We start from the raw sequence: 16952 nt of genomic DNA, 5'->3' as shown, positions 1-16952 counted from the left end.
AATTTGACAACATTGGTATCCAGTGCATTCTACATGATGTTGGAGCAAACTTCAAGTGATCACTCATTTTATTGTGCAATAATCAAGGTTCTTTCAAGCAATCTACTAATCCATTCTAGCCTGCAAGAAGAGAGCACATTGATGCAGAACGGAGTTTTATCCGTGGAAGAATACCATATCAAAAGATTGTTAGTGAATGAAGTTCCTTAAGAGCTACAGGTAGCACATATACTACATATCTTCCCAACGATCTTTTTGAATTCTTGAGGGACAAACTAAATACACACATATCTTTAGCTCAAGGGGAAGTGTTTTAAAGTTTTTAACTTTGGTATTTTATTTTATGGAAAATTGTTTCATGCGGGTGACTATATATACGGTCCAAAAAGTGTAAAGCATCCACCTTAAAGATGGATGCAAGTAGGTATTGTTGTAAAATCGGGATAACACAATCACCCCTTTTGAGCAAATCGAGATATCTCAAATCCCACTAGATGTGGTGAGCACTCCACCACAATGATTTCAACACTCAAATAATATGCCAAAGATGCAATAACAAGTGTAATATAATTGGGAAAAATATAACAACAATAAAACAAGCAATACGTGATATCTTCAAAGCACAATACAAATGAAAATAGAGAGGGACACACACATATATGTGGTTCACCCAAAATGGGCTACGTCCACGGGCAACACGGCAAATGTGTATTCACTATCAAGAGGAAAACTTAGACGATTGGGGTTATGTAGAGTTACCTCATACAATCTCAAGGAATGCTCAAACAAATAACTTCCTACCCACAAAACCAACTACAATCGACTCATTTCTTCGATTCATCGATGCCGCGAAAAAATGTCGACAAAATGACCCAAGATAAGTCCCAAATGGTGGTGCAAGGGTTTTGTTGCAAAACCCCGAATTTCCAACCCTCAATCTTCTCTACAAGCTCCCTTTTCTCTACAAAAAGTTCACCCCTTTGTCCTCTACGTTTCTCTCTCTAGAAAAACGTTTTATGAGCCTCCACTAAAAAAGCTTCATTTTTGTGACAAAAATACCCATCACCATAGTGAGAAATACCACATGGTGTAGTGATTTGATATCACCTCCAAACAATCTCCACTTCGATGCAAAATCACACTATTGCCTTGTCAATCCACCACTTCTTTTCTTTCTTGAAACCCAGAGAAGTTAGGCTTTATTTTAACTTCTCTACTTGGATGGTCTTTATAAGCATATCCGCAAGGTTGTCATCAGTCTTGATCTTGACCAATCGAACTCTTCTATCTTCAATAACTTGTCGAATATAGTGATACTGAATCAATATGTGCATTGACCTCCTTTGGTGAATCGGGTTCTTGGCCGATAGCACTCATATTGTCATAAAATAATTCCATGGGCTTGCACATAAAGCCCATCTCACATATCAACCCTTGAAGCCACACAACTTCTTTTGATGCCTCTGTTGCCGCCATGTACTCGGCTTCGATAGTTGACAATGTTATCGTGTCTTGGAGCCTTGACACCCAACTAACCAGTTCATTTGCAAACCGAAAAACAAATGCGATAGTTGACCTACCTCTATCAAGATCACCGGTAAAATTTGCATCTACAAACCCTTTTATTGGGATTGAGCCATTGCCAAATATGATTCCATAACTAGTTGTATCTCTTAAGTACCGAAGCACCCATTTTTTTTCTTCCCAATGAACTTTTCCGGGGTTTGCAATAAATCGACTTAGAACTCTAACCGCATGCGCGATATTATGTCTTGTACATACCATGGCAAACATTGAACTTCCAATCGCATTTGCATAAGGAATCTTAGCCATGCTTATTCTTTCTTCTTCTGTCTTCGGACTTTGTATTGAAGACAATTTGAAGTGAGGCACGAGGGGTGTCTTTACCGGCTTGGCATCTTTTATGCCAAATTTTCAAGAACCCTTTCTATGTAACCCTTTTGAGATAATGACGAAATTCCATTTTGTCTATCCCTTTCAATTTCAATCCCAAGGATTTTCTTTGCCGGCCTGAGATCCTTCATCTCAAGTCTTTTGCTCAAAGAAGTCTTGAGCTCATCAATTTTTGTCTTATCTTTGCACACCAAAAGCATGTCATACACATATAAGACTAAAATCAAGTATGTACTGTCATCAAAGAACTTTAAATAGGTGCAATGGTCATACTTACTTCTTGTGTACCCAAGGCTCAACATAAACATATCAAATGTTTTGTACCATTGTCTTGATGCTTACTTGAGCCCATACAAGGACTTCTTCAGTTTGCATACAAGTCCTTCTTTGCCTTTCTCTATGAAGCCTTATGGTTGTTGCATGTACACTTCATCTTCAAGTTCTCTATGCAAAAAAGATGTCTTCACATCCATTTGGTCAAGCTTTAAATCATGCATAACAACTAACCCAAGCACCAAGAAATTAAGACCAATTTGACTATCGGTGCAAAAATTTCATCAAAGTCAATCCCTTCCTTTTGCGAAAAATCTTTTGCCACCAATCTCGCTCTATATCTTTCAAGCTTGCCATCAAACCCCTTCTTTATCTTGAACACCCATTTACAACCAACGGCCTTTCTACCTTTTGGTAGCTCCACCAAATCTCAAGTTTTTTTTTTTTGAATGGCCTATATCTCATCTTTCATAGCTCTTTTCCAATGCTCGGTACCATTGCTATCAAAGGCTTCATGGAATGATGTTGGCTCTTCATTTTCAACTATCAAAGCATGCAAAGTATTTGGGTCCACATAATCTTTGTGCCACCCGAGTGCACAAGTTTCTCTAGTAAAGCGCCTTTGTGCCAAAGGCACAACTTCATCATGATGGCCATGTGGTTCTTCATCTTAACTTCCTAGTCCTTCATGCTCTTCACTATGACCAATGGATCTATTCTTATAATGCATAATTGTATTTGGTGGAAGTATTTCAGGGTTGCCTTGAAATTTTTGGCTCTCTTGTTGCACTTTTTGGCCATTGTCTTTTACCATAATCCCTTTTACCAATACCTTGGATTCATCAAAATATACATCATGACTAGTAATTATTTTTCGGATACTTGGATCGCATAATCGGTACCCCTTCAAACCTTTGCTATAACCCACAAAGATGCACTTCTTTGACCTTGGATCCAACTTGTTCCCTTAGCAACTTAGAATAAGTGCATATGCATCACAATAAAAAATTTTCAAATCGGAGTAGTCACTCAGAGTTCCATACCATACCTCATTAGGACTTTTACTTCCCAATACTACCGAAGGTGATCAGTTGATAAGATAACAAGTCATTGATATGGCTTCAGCCCATAATTCTTGTTCTAGGCTAGCATTGCTTAACATGCACCTCGCACGCTCCATCAAAGTGTGATTCATCCTCTCGGCCACAGCATTTTATTGACGATTGTAGGCATTTGTGTAATGCCTAGTAATTCCTTCGGCTTTGCAAAAATTTTCGAACTCCTTTGATACAAACTCTCCACCATTACCGATCCGCAGAACTTTGATAAGATGCCCTGTAGATTTTTCAATTTTGGCTTTAAAATTCTTGAATGCACAAAACACATCACTTTTGGACTTGAGAGTTTTGATCCATACTTTTCTTGAGAAGTCATCAACAAATGAAACAAAATATAATGCACTTCCATAAGATGTAGTTGGTGAAGGGCCCCATACCTCCGAGTGAATGTAATCAAGTTTGCACTTGTTTGTATGCTTCCCGGCCTTAAAAGGTTGTCTATGTTGTTTCTCATAGACACAATGCTCATAAAATTCGGATCCATCAATTTTAAGTATAGAAATAAAATTCATCTTCATCAAGACATCCATACCTTTATCACTCATATGCCCCAATCTTCTATGCCATAGGCGAAATGGAACTTCCTCACCTTCGAACACGGAATTCACTTCATCAGTTATTATTGTGCTTCCCAATAACTTATACAAGCTTAAAACTAAGACTCATTTCATCACAATTAGAGCCCTTTTTTATACTTTGATTACTCCACCTTGACTGGTGAACCCATAACCTTTTGAATATAGAGAAGAGAGGAAAATCAAGCTCTTTTTTAGTTCCGTCACATACTTAACATCCTTAATTACCCGAATAATACCATCAAACATCTTTAAGTGAACCAAATTCATTCCAACCACCTTGCTAATGGAATTATTTTCCATGGATACCGATCCTCATTCACATGACTCATATGAGTCAAATCATGATCTATGGGGGCACATGTGATGGGTGGTTCCACTATCAAGCATCCAATTTTGATAGAATATTGAATTATATGTCATCATCAATACTTCATCTTCAATGAACCCGGATGTAGACTCTTCAACTTGACTTGCTTCATTCTTGGATTCACTTGGTTTTTCATTTCTCGTATTAGGAGTTTTGGAAAAATTCACTCCATTTCTTTTAAAACAATTCTTCCTTATATGACCGAGCTTTCCACAATGCCAATACACATTCTTGTTATTGGGCCCTCTAGATTTTGATCTAAATCTTAAATTACTTCTTAAATGATTCCTCGACGAATCACCCCGTTCATTTGATTGACCTCTTGCCACAAAAGCTTTTGTCTTCGATTCTACCGAACTTCCCAAAGACGCCTTCTTTTGAAGTTCATCGGCAAGTAGGGTACTACACACCGAGCTCAAATCAAGTGAATCCTCTTTACTACAGCTTAATGTGGTAACAAGGTTACCTCTTTATCTTCATCATCCATTCTCACACCAATACTCTCTAAATTGACAAATGAGGATATTAAACTTATTCAAGTGCTGCGACACATTTGCACATTCTTTCATTTTCAAGGTTATACAATTTTCTTTTTAAGAAAATTCGGTTTGTGAGAGATTTTGTTTGATACAAACTTTCCAATTCTTCCCACAAATATTTTGCCAAACAAAATCTCATTCGCTAAACACAAGCGAATAGTGGCCCATCCCTTCATATCAAGTTTGTCCCAATCATCATCGGTCATACTTACCGGTTTCTTATCCTTTCCAAGTAATGCTTTGTGTTGCTCTTGATGTACCAATAAATCTTGCATTTTTAATTTTCAAATTTCAAAATTATCTTTCCCATTAAACTTCTACACCACAAACTTGTGACATGTCAATTTTCAAAAAATACTACACTAATTCCTTGAGCTCTGATACCAGTTGTTGTAAAATCGAGATAACCCAATGACCCCTTTTAAGCAAATTGGGATATCTCAAATCCCACTAGATGTGGTGAGCACTCCACCACAATGATTTTAATACTCAAATAATATGCCAAGATGCAATAACAGGCACAATATAATTGGGAAAAATATAACAGCAATAAAACAAGCAATATGATAAATCTTCAAAGCACAACACAAATGAAAATAGAAGGGGACCATATGCATAGTTCACCCAAAATGGGCTATGTCCACGGGCAACATGGCAAAGGTGTATTCACAATCAAGACAAAAACTTACAAGATTGGGATTATGTAGAGTTACCTCATATAATATCAAGGAATGCTCAAACAAAGAACTTCCTACCACAAAACCACCTACAATCGACTGTTTTCTTTGATTCACCGATGCTGCGAAGAAATGCCGACAAAATGGCCCAAAATGAGCCTTAAATGGTGGTGCTAGGGTTTTGTTGCATAACCCCAATTTCCAACCTCCAATCTTCTCTACGAGCTCCATTTTCTCTACAAAAGAGTTCACCCCCTTTTCCTCTACATTTCTCTCTCTAGAAAAACCTTTTATTAGCCTCCACTAAAAGAGCTTTCTTTTAGTGACAAAAATACCCCTCACCATAGTGAGAAATACCACATGGAGTGGTGATTTGGCATTACCTCCCAACAATCTCTACCTTAATGCAAAATCACACCCTTGTTTTGCCAATCCATCACTTCATTTCTTTCTTGAAACCTAGAGAAATTAAGCTCCATTCTAACTTCTCTACTTGGATGGTTTTTGTAAGCATATCTGCAAGGTTGTCATCGGTCATAATATTGACCAATCGAACTCTTCTATCTTCAACAACTTGCCAGATATAGTGATATTGAACCAATATGTGCCTTGACCTCACGTGGTGTACCAGGTTTTTGACCAAATGGATAACACTCATATTGTCATAAAATAGTTCCATGGGCTTACACATAATGCCCATCTTACCTATCAACCCTTGAAGCCACACAACTTCTTTTGATGCCTCCGTTGCCACCATATACTCGGCTTCAGTAGTTGACAATGCTACCGTGTCTTGGAGCCTTGACATCCAATTAACCGATCCATTTGCAAATCAAAAAACAAATGTGGTAGTCGACTTACCTCTATCAAGATCACCGGCAAAATTGCATTCACAAAACCTTGTATTGGGATTGAGCCATTGCCAAATGTGATTGCATAACTAGTTGTACCTCTCAAGTACCGAAGCATACATTTTGTTGCTTCCCAATGAATTTTTTCAAGGTTTGCCATAAACTGACTTAAAACGCCAATCGCATACGTGATATCCAGTCTTGTGGCACAAGATGAGCCCCAAATGGTGGTGTTATGGTTTTGTTGCAAAACCCCAAATTTCCAACCCCCAATCTTCTCTACAAGCTCCCTTTTCCTCTACAAAAGAGTTTACCCCCTTTTCCTCTATGTTTTTCTCTCTAGAAAAACCTTTTATGAGCCTCTACTAAAAAAGCTTCCTTTTAGTTACATAAATACCTCTCACCATAGTGAGAAATACCTCATGGGTGGTGATTTGGCATCACCTCCCAATAGGTATTCAATCAAAAAACAATAGAAACTAACTGTCTAATTGTTTTCTTACTAAAATTATTATTTCTAGTTTTTTTATTTACTTATTTTTTTATATTCATGATCTCCATGTTAGAGATTACATATTCTTAAAAATTATATCCAAAAATCCATCTCAAAAATAGATTTATTAATAGGCCCGCATTTCTACATATACGGGCTTGGCTGCATAGAAACCGGGTCCTTATTTTATTGTTGTAATATCTTTACCTAGGGACATTTATATCATTTTTGTCTTTTAGAAGTTATATTACATAGTGGCAAATACACAAGGGCATCCGTTTATTTTCTTCTTCTACTCGCATATACACCAACAAGTATTTCAGTCCAGCAACTTCTCTCTAGCAAATAGAAAGAAGAAAAACAGATAAAGTGGAAGAAAATTTTCATTAAAAAAAACCATGAGGTACACAAAAGCATTACAATATCAACTAACAAGATTAACCTTAACACATGTAACCCAAAGGTACACAAAAGCATTATAATCTCAACACATAAGATTAAGCTTAACACATGTGACCCAATTTTCTCACCACATACCTATCTTTAAATAGAGGTGTTTACACTCATATTTCCTACTATAACTACCCCTTGCTACAATAATGGCCAACCACCTAGTAATTTTATAACTTCATATTACACAAACTTACAAGTGCAACCTTATTACATCACCGGTGATAAAATAATATAAAACTAATATACTTTTTAGAAAATACACTTTAGCAATTTAACAAAAAAAAAAAAGAGAAATAAAGAAAAAAACAATATCCTTTCATTTGGGTGTTGGTTTATCAGACGATATGCTTTAGAAGGCATTCTGGAAATTGAGCACCTTGATTGAGAAAGCAATGATGCACGCAAAGAGCACCGGGAACGCCACTACCAGAGCTGCAACTACACCCAAAAAGTCATGTTTGAATCCGAAATAGTCATTCAAAAATCCAGCCACTGTTTGGGACTGAAGTGAACCATCCTCAACTTCTAAATGGCCATGAACATCTCCAAATTGAGAAGCAACCAGGCCATACAAGGTCCATGCTACTGGGCATACCATCTCCACCATGCAGGCATACTCTACAATCAAAGAGATAAGCAGAACTCAGAGAGAGAGAGAGAGAGAGAAGCAAGCTGAGGCAATGTGGGACCATTTTTAGACCCATTTCATAAGGCATAGATTTTGTCAGCTAAAAAACTTTTATAGTTTCATGGAAGATGAACGTGGTAAAAAACCCACGGCAATTTCAGGCAATTGCAATTATGGTCCTTAACTTGTTACATCAAAATCCCAATTTGCCGACGTTCTTCTTCGGATTTTTCCTACTGTTTTAGCTTTCATTCTTTGATTCTTTCCATGTCCTTTTCTTTTATGTTTCTTTACTTATTCATAGAAAATTTGAGCATTTGCTAATTCAATTCAGATCAATCTAAGAAACCAATTTATCAGTTAAATCATCAATTCAATCAAGAAGACCTCGCAAACCCAACAACAGAATAATCAATCATCATAGTGACCCAAAAGACCAATAGGCAAACTGATAAGTTTTCTTCAAAAATCTTTCTAATTACACCCTATGCAATTCTGAAAATACTAGCAATCATTTTGTCTATTTTGAACATTAATTACACATGTGAGAGAAATGATTAAAGAGAATAACACTAATAGCAATGAGAGAGAAATGGTTACAGGACATACTGGTCTAGGAATCAAGAAGCCAGAGAAGAGGTTCCATATTGTATTAAAGGCTCCCGAAACAATGGCCGCAATGCTTTGGTTAGGAGTCATGGCTACAGTCATCATACCATAGTACGTGTAGGATAGCAGTGAGAAGAACATGAAAAACATATACCAGAAGAGTTTGGCAGCTGTCCATTCAAATGTTATCATTCCATACACGATCACCCCATGGGGCAGTGCCTAAATCAATACGTATGGGATCTCTATAACGACCTGCACACGAAGTTCTTCTCTACGAGAAAGCACGAGTGTTTTAGTGAGAGAGTAATCTCTATATCTGAGATGATGACCTCTAGTTACATAAAAAGTGTTTCAAGTGTGTGAAAATCAGTATATCACACCAATTATAGTTTTGTTAGCTCCATCTGTGACAAAATAAGCTCCTCTTGTTTATGAAGCCTGCAAGTGTGAGATGGAGCAAATTTGAGTTTAAAAGAATGTTCGGATTAGTGTTCTTACCAAATTTTCACATATTTCCCTGAAATATGTATCTTTTTTTAGAGCATATTATTTGTTTGTGACTAAGATGATTCGCCAACCTGTGCAAAAGCATATGGTAAAGCTGAATACATTCCTGCTGCCCTTTCTCTGTAGAAAACAGCTCTCTCAATTGCTACAACTGGCTGAACAGAGGAGGCATAATTAACTCCTATGAATAGAACAGAATTATACATCGAACCTATTGCATTGAAGAGATCTTGCCGCTTACTCCTGCACGTTGCATCGTGTAAACCAATTCAGTTATTCGTACTATTCATGTACTAACTATAAGATTCACCAAATTCCAAAAGGTGGAAAAATCCAGTAATCTCTCTATCTCTCTCTCTCTCTCTCTCTCTGTATGTTTGCATGTGAGCAAGCATGTGTGTGCACGTGTGCTTATGTGAAACATAAAGTTCACATCTCTTAGACGAGATTCCTGCCTTTTTGAGCCGAGATCCCAAAATATGGTTCCAAACAATAGTGCTATGAAGAAGCTAAAGAAGAATCGCACGACTTGCGCCAATATCACCAGTGCTGCTTCCATAAGCAAGCCAGGCATTGCGTGAGGTATGGCTGAGAATACTGAGTCGGGAAACGGAGGTCTTTTGAGCCTGGGGTTGGTGAGCTCAGTTCTTTTACCAGTTCCTTGTTTCTCCCGTTAAAATACCATTCCAGGAGGAAATCAGGTATAATGAATTGGATACAAACCGCATATATAACTCACCCTGTAAAAATGAAACCTACTTGTTGAATTAAGAGAGTCTGAGTTCTGTCCAAACAAAATCAGAAGCATAATCACAGCGGGGTGTCTCTATCTACCGATATAAATCAGAATTCTTGTATATTTCAGAAAAATGGACCCCTAGCATATCTTCTTGTGCCTCAGATGTGGCCTCAAGCACCCATGCTGCAGGATTGTAACCTTCTTTTATCTTGCTGACTCCATTGATTCCCTACACAAGTTATTGCTCAAATCAGATGATTGTATACATATATCTGTTTGTGTGTGTGTTGTGTGTGTGCAAGTGTGTGTGCATTGTTGCCAAGATTCTTGAAAATTGTTATCTTATTTGGCCTCACCTCAAAGTACTCGATGAGATGGTGAGAATGGGAACCAAGCGGGCCGACGTATATTGCCTCACCACCCCTCTTCATGAGGAAGAGCTGGAATCCAAATTAACCTCATTAAATCATATGAAACAGCAGAAAATACAAAACCAACTTTTTATTTAAAAATGAAAAACCAATTTAAGTTTTGTTCACTCTGACCTCATCAAAGGCCTCAAATATATCAATGCTTGGCTGCTGGATTGTGCACATGACAGTTCTTCCAGTATCAACTGTCTTCCTAACTGTTCTCATCACAATTGCAGCAGCCCTTGCATCTAGACCAGATGTTGGCTCATCCATAAAAATAATGGAGGTATTGGCAACAAGCTCCACAGCGATGGTGAGCCTCTTTCTTTGTTCAGTCAAGAGCTCATTCACTCCAGGTAACCCAACTAGAGCATTCCTTATTGATTTCAGCTCCACGAGCTCCATGACTTCCTCAACAAACATCTGTAAAAAGAAGCTAATATCAATTGGATGCGCTAAATATCTGTGTTCTCTATTTATTGAATGTCAGATTTTCAAGCCTACTATGGTGTTCCATTTGCCAGTTGAAAAGAGAGTCAATAGACTAGTTAGGATCAATGGATTAAAGAAAATGAAAACTGGAAAGAGAGAATGTGTGTGTGTGTGTGTGTGTGTGTGTGTGTGAGAGAGAGAGAGAGAGAGAGAGAGAGAGAGAGAGAGAGATGGAGATAAAGAGAGATTAAAGAAAGAGTTTGTAAATAGACCAAAAGTGTAAATTTATATGCCTTCTTACCTTTCTTGTATCAGAGATTACATCAGCTGGGAGCCGACGCCAGGCAGAGTAAAGAAGAGACACATACAGTCACTTGAGGAGAATGGGCAAATGTCTCTTGCTTCTTTGGATAGCCAGAGACATTGATGGTTCCATCAATATGGCCACCTGTTTTTCTTCCAGCTAAAACATCCATCAATGTTGTTTTACCTGCTCCGCTAACACCCATTACAGCAGTCAGAACTCCCGGCCTAATTGTCCCAACCCTTGAGTAGTAGACGATCTTCTGTCACATCTTCAGTTTTCATTTCCTGCAAAAGAAATAAATTGTCAGAGTTAGTGAAAATAAATGAAGTCCACATTGAGAGTTTTGATACTTGTTCAGAATACATGGGATTCTTAATAAGGATAGTCATTTTGATTTGATTATAAAAAGAGAAAGAGGACAGCACATTTTACCAGTGGCATATCCACAGAGTATCTGATATTGTCGAAGGCGAGTGAGAGAGGAGTAAATGGAAGAACCATGCCTTTCATCCTCTCTTGACCAGAAGCCATGGCATCTGACTGATCTGTCATTGAATTGTACGACATGCCACTTTTGCTGTTTTCATTGTTGCTTCCTGCAACTAACATGAATCATCATTAATTGAAATCCGTTGCCTTCAACAATTTGTGAATATTGTTGAAGTGTGTACCTTCAATATTAGCATGTGCAATAGAGGCCTTTTGTTTAGAAGATGGCAGAGATGATAATTCCACAAAGACCTCTTCACCTGTCCTGTTTATATGTCTTTCATTCAATTCTTCTTCAGATATGTTTGCATGGGATTTACCAAATGCTGCATATGGTTAAGCCAAATGGTTCTCAGATGGGGTCCTTAAGAAAGAAAACACATTTTTATAGCGTGAAAAATTTTCATTACACTCACGTTTAAGATATGTGAGAGCCAAGGTGAAGAGGCCATTGAAGAGGATAATGTAACCAACAATTGCACCTACTCCAATCCAGTACCACGAGACTTCAACACTATCACTCCCAGTGTTTCTGATGACCTTTCAGGAACCTGTAAAAGATTTTCAAAGATAAGGTTTTCAATAGGATATGGTAAATCTGCACGTACCAAAGGATATGTTTAGAGAGTGACTCTCACTTCCCGCCAACTTCTTCCGAGGAATTCATTCACCGCAAGCGCATTCTGCCCATACATCATAGGTGATATCCAATAGCCCCATATCCACCACTTCTTAACCTGCTCTGTTAATGAAAGCAAGAAGAAGGTTCAAAGTCATGTCACAAATATCCATAAGAGAATTTATCACGGTTTCCACGTCCATATTCGTAAATGAAGTATAAAGAAACAAACCTTGCAGAATAAGTTTCATTTTAAGGATTTACCTCGAGATAGAATGAAACCACCAAGAACCATGAAAATGATAACAGCAAAGAATGCAAATGTCATTGCAATGATCATGTCGCGACCCACTAATCTGAAAAGTCCAGATGCCAACTGGTTTACCAGAAAGAGAAGCAGGTACTGCCGAAACATCCTGCAAATTGAGCATTGAAATAGCGCTTTAGTACGCATCTTATTTTTTATGAATATATTTTGAAAAGGCAATGACTGATATCCATCTAGGTTCGAGAAAGACATATTTGTGATACCTATGTCTTTTTTTGTTTATATAAGGACTGAAGCAATCGAGACTTCTAACTAATCCTATTTCTTCTCTTGGTCTTTAGACATATAACCTTTACTTCTATTAATAAGAGTGGAGGCCCTCCTAGCAAATTTGGTTAAAGGAAGAAGGTGGCATACAATAGGGTACTTTAAGATCATAAACCCGAATCCTTGGAATTGCTAAACCACCTTCAATGGAATACGGTGCTTCGTAATTGCTGATAAGTGGTGTTTTACTTTTCCCATTCCCATTTTAAAACTTCTCGAATGGTCAAATGAAACAAGGGAAATAAAAGTTAGTTCAGAGTACTTTCTGACCTTCCAACATTTGGGTCGAAGCCCACCACATAGTAAGTTGTGAAAACCCATACACCAACTTCCAAAAATGAGATGGGGATCTTGGTTATCCATTTTGGTAATGCATAGGCCCAGGCAGGGTAGAAAAGAAGGTCTCTTGGCTTATAGAAGACAGGGAGCTTTGCAATGGTCATTGAGATCTCAGGCAACCCATTGAACATCACTTGAAACGAGCCCATAAAACAAGGCTCCTAGATAGATTCCTCTATCTTCCACTGTGTTCCGATGCATTTCAGTGCTCAGGAACAATGTCATTGTGATGAATATGACCACTGTAAGCTGCGAAAAACAGAAAGAAATAATATTTTAAGGCATGAATTAGGATTCGTACTCATAACTGAAAGGGAAGTGATGTCTCAGGATATCCTCAAAATGTTTGGTTTTCCATAGGGAAGTTGTTGGACAATCTGTTGAAAAAATAATTCTTGAAATAACTAGAAAATTGACAGGGAAAAAGAAACTTAGTTTTTTACTGCATGGTTTTTTAGGTTACTTTTTTGCATAATTTAATCACGTCCTGCTATGTAAATTGTGAACTTCTATATTCAAACATAGGACCATTTTTCAAAATTTCCATGGAAAACTTTAACAAGGGGAATTTTTCAGAAAATTCAGGAAATTGTCTCTTTATTTATTTTTTTTCTTTTTTCCTTACAATTTTCTTTTGAGGTGTTTTCTGAAAAATATGGGGTTACTAGCAGTGAAGTTTTGTTATCTCTTTTGGTATTTCTTTTTTCAGGTAGTAGACCAAAAATATTGCCTAAAGGACCTGGGGAAATTGCCCAAAAACCATTCATGGTACTCACTTGCAAAGTTTTGAAGATATATACGAATGAGTTCCTCGTCATCAATAACAGTTCCCTTGCAAAGCATGCTTTCAAAAGCTCCATGCTGTTGACACCATATCGAGAAGTCATATGGGCAGCAGGGTGGCTCTTACGCTTGTCAAATGGGGTGGCCAATTCATCTTGTATTCTTCTTCCTGCATGAAATGATTGGGATGCCTCTGCAAATTCCTTGACGGGAACAAATCTGTAAAGCTCATCTTTGTGAAACCAATACTGGCCTTGATCTTTCCTTGATGTAACCTGGTAATTCGTATACAAATCCATTTTAGGCTTGCTGTTATATAATGACAACTTTATTCTGTAGTTCTATTGAAAAAGCCTCAAACATAAGAAAAGACATTTGCTCAAAGCACAACTATCTTAAATATCTTTTATTCAACATTTAAGAGTTAGGCATGATCCTATAATATCCTCAAGTGAAAGATCCATATGCTCAAAGCATGACAATCCAAATTTTTAATTCAAATTAGAATTATGTATTCTTAAGTTTCTGACTATCATTTTGCAAGGAAATTTCTGAAAAACCATCCGTTCATTGAAGAATCTGATTTTCCCCCCCACCCCCCCATTTTTGAAGAATTAAGGAGATCAGTTGGGTCAATTCACTTCTATTGACAAAGAACAAATTTGGGAGGAGCTATTTGCTCAAACTAAGACTATCTGAAATTATATTTGACTTTTGAGGAATGTAACTTTGATTTTTCAAAGAATCATGCATAGTGAAGCTTCTCATAATCTCTTTTAAGTAAAATTTCTGAAAACAATCTTGCATACTTATGATAGAGGCAAGCTTATCACAATCATTGTGGATAACAATTATGAAAAACTGATAACTTAATGTACATTATTTGAAATTTGTGGTTCAGTTTTAAAGAACTAAGGAGCTCAATTGGGGCTACTCACTTCCTGCAAGAAGTCTGCGACTGCTTTCCTCTCCGGGCATTTGAATCTCATGTTTTCAAAAAATTCCAGTATGTATTCTTGAGGCCCTGATACACAATCTGACCATCTGAGAGAAGGATTATATCATCGAAGAGGTCATAGGTCTCAGGAGCTGGCTGCAACAGGGATATAACAGATGGTTTCTTCAGTATGTGAACTGTTTGCCTGATAGAGTTCACTATTCGATAAGTAGTGGAGCTGTCTAGACCAGTGGATATTTCATCCATGAAGAGAGACCTAGATGGCCCAACAACCATCTCCCCTGTTAAAATTATGATTAAGCTTTCAGTTATAATCATGTATATCATCCGAACCTGTAATTAGTATCAAATACTAAATGAGAAACTCCTTTCAATTCCACTTGGTTAATTCCAATAGATATCTCAAATTCACCTTTAAAAAAGAACAGTGACAGTGAAAGAGGATATATATAGAGCTTTTCCTTTTAGAAATTGGACCAAGCAGATGTCATACAGTAATCATATGAGAAGCATCTTTTGCTAGTTAGCCACTGACTTTACTGCTTCAATTTGGAACTGATTTTGAAGCAGTATTGTGAATGAAATATGGATATGTGGTTTTATGAAATTCAAATTTTTTGAACTTGGGAAAATCATGTATTGGACAGAATTTTGAGTGCAAATATAGAATTTCCTTTTTGTTATTTTCAGTCACCTGTTGTGACCCGCTTCTTCTGCCCTCGTGAGATTCCTCACATCATTTCATTCCTCACCATGGTGTCAGCACATACTTCCAAACTTAATAACTTGAGAGAGAGAGAGAGAGAGAGAGAGAGAGAGAGAGAGAGAGAGAGAGAGAGAGTTCTCCATATGCATTCTTCGGCATAAAAGGAGGCCATCTCTATGAGAAAATAAAGCCCAAGACTATATTTTAGAAATCCCAGAATTTTCACTCACCTTCCAAACCATCCCACCCTCCCAACAGAAAATAAAAATAAAAAGATGAAAGAAGAAGAACCAATTATCGAAAACCTAAAGTGTTCCCAATGTGTTTACCTTCATGAAAATATTGAGATCAGGATCAGGTTTTATGTTTGCTTCCTTCTCTCTCCTGGATAGCTCTGTCCACAGGTCTGCACCAATTTAGATATAACATAGATTAGTCCATAATGTCTTATAAATTATCATCACTATTTCACTTTGCTAAAACAACCATTATATTTATCAAGCTTCAAGGCCCCATAGAGAATTTACTCACCATAACGGGCCCCAACACCCTGGCATCTTGCAGAGAAAGCTAGAGTTTCTCTCACTGTCATCTCCCCGATAAAGCTCCCCACTTTGTAAAGATCAGAGTTATCCATTGAAACCATCAAGAAAATCACTAGTTTACTCTCTCCTCCTGTTCTCCAACAGAAAAAACAGAGTAAAGCAATGGGATTTATACGGTTTATGGATACTGAAAAACTGCTCATGTTTTATTGTCAAAAAAAAGGAAAAATTTTCATTTTTCATTAAAGAACACTGAATTAACTTCTCCCCCTCACTTTCTAGCCCCACAATCCTGAATTCCATGATATGGGTTCAGCTCAAAACCAGGGAATTATGGGTTTTATGGCTCTTTTCAAGTTCTCCACCATTAAATCACTGCCTAAAACTACCCAAACAAATCCAAAACCATATAAAAAGATTTTTTTTTTTTCTCACACTGACGTATTAGCGTATTAAAGTATGATTTTATTGACGCTCTTCAATTTTGTAGAGCCACACAGTGAGTCTCTTTACTTACAGTCCGACAGCAAGGCTTGAGATATGATGTAGAGAGAGAAAGATGGGGGACCTGCGAGAGAGAGAGGATCCTGGGGGGAAAATGAACTGGGTGTCGATCCTTTAACAGAGAGAAGCATGGGAGTACATATATAATGTATAAGAAGAAAGCCACAGGAGATAACCCCCAGCTCTCTCTCTCTCTAGACTCTAGAGAGAGATAAACAGAGGGTTTTGAAATGGGTGCTTCCCGCCACCATGACGCAACTAACGGAGAGCCCCAAAAGCTTTCTGCAATTTGGACACGGATTTAACCGGTCGGTTCCTGTCGTCATTTTATTTTATTTTATTTTATTTTTTATTTTTAAGGAAAAATTTACGTAGATATCCGTTTTAGTTTAGAGTGTAGTAGGCATACGAATGCTTCCGAAGATGTAGAGGTAAGAAGTACCTTCAAATTTTATCATGGTATATAATTTTGATGTAAAATGTTTTTAAGATTATTTTAAAATTTATTTTTAT

The 16952-nt window shown here is 37.4% G+C and overlaps 1 long non-coding RNA gene and 2 pseudogenes across 2 annotated transcripts; 1 reads left to right on the top strand and 2 right to left on the bottom strand.

The window, feature by feature from the left end:
- Positions 1–1290: 1290 nt before the first annotated feature.
- On the bottom strand, positions 1291–1833 carry LOC148782094 (secreted RxLR effector protein 161 pseudogene; annotated as a pseudogene).
- Positions 1834–7484: 5651 nt separating this feature from the next.
- LOC18425024 (ABC transporter G family member 39-like) lies at positions 7485–16058 on the bottom strand (annotated as a pseudogene). Its single transcript, XR_016056290.1, has 18 exons — positions 15922–16058; positions 15720–15796; positions 14665–14965; positions 13720–14001; positions 12875–13192; positions 12274–12425; positions 12029–12132; positions 11807–11941; positions 11573–11716; positions 11334–11503; positions 10896–11185; positions 10295–10585; positions 10106–10189; positions 9845–9978; positions 9466–9677; positions 9082–9253; positions 8501–8755; positions 7485–7881 (listed from the first exon to the last, which is right to left on the bottom strand). The product of XR_016056290.1 is annotated as an ABC transporter G family member 39-like (transcript).
- Positions 10397–11649, top strand: LOC148782093 (uncharacterized). The gene is made up of 2 exons (XR_016056291.1): positions 10397–10518; positions 10910–11649. It is a non-coding gene; the product is annotated as an uncharacterized LOC148782093 (long non-coding RNA).
- Positions 16059–16952: the final 894 nt, after the last annotated feature.

This window comes from Amborella trichopoda, chromosome 5 (genome assembly GCF_054954075.1).
Source record: "Amborella trichopoda isolate Santa Cruz 75 chromosome 5, AtrichopodaSantaCruz75HAP2 v2.0, whole genome shotgun sequence".
Classification (NCBI taxonomy): Eukaryota; Viridiplantae; Streptophyta; class Magnoliopsida; order Amborellales; family Amborellaceae; genus Amborella; species Amborella trichopoda.
This window is presented reverse-complemented; position numbering and strand designations above follow the sequence as displayed.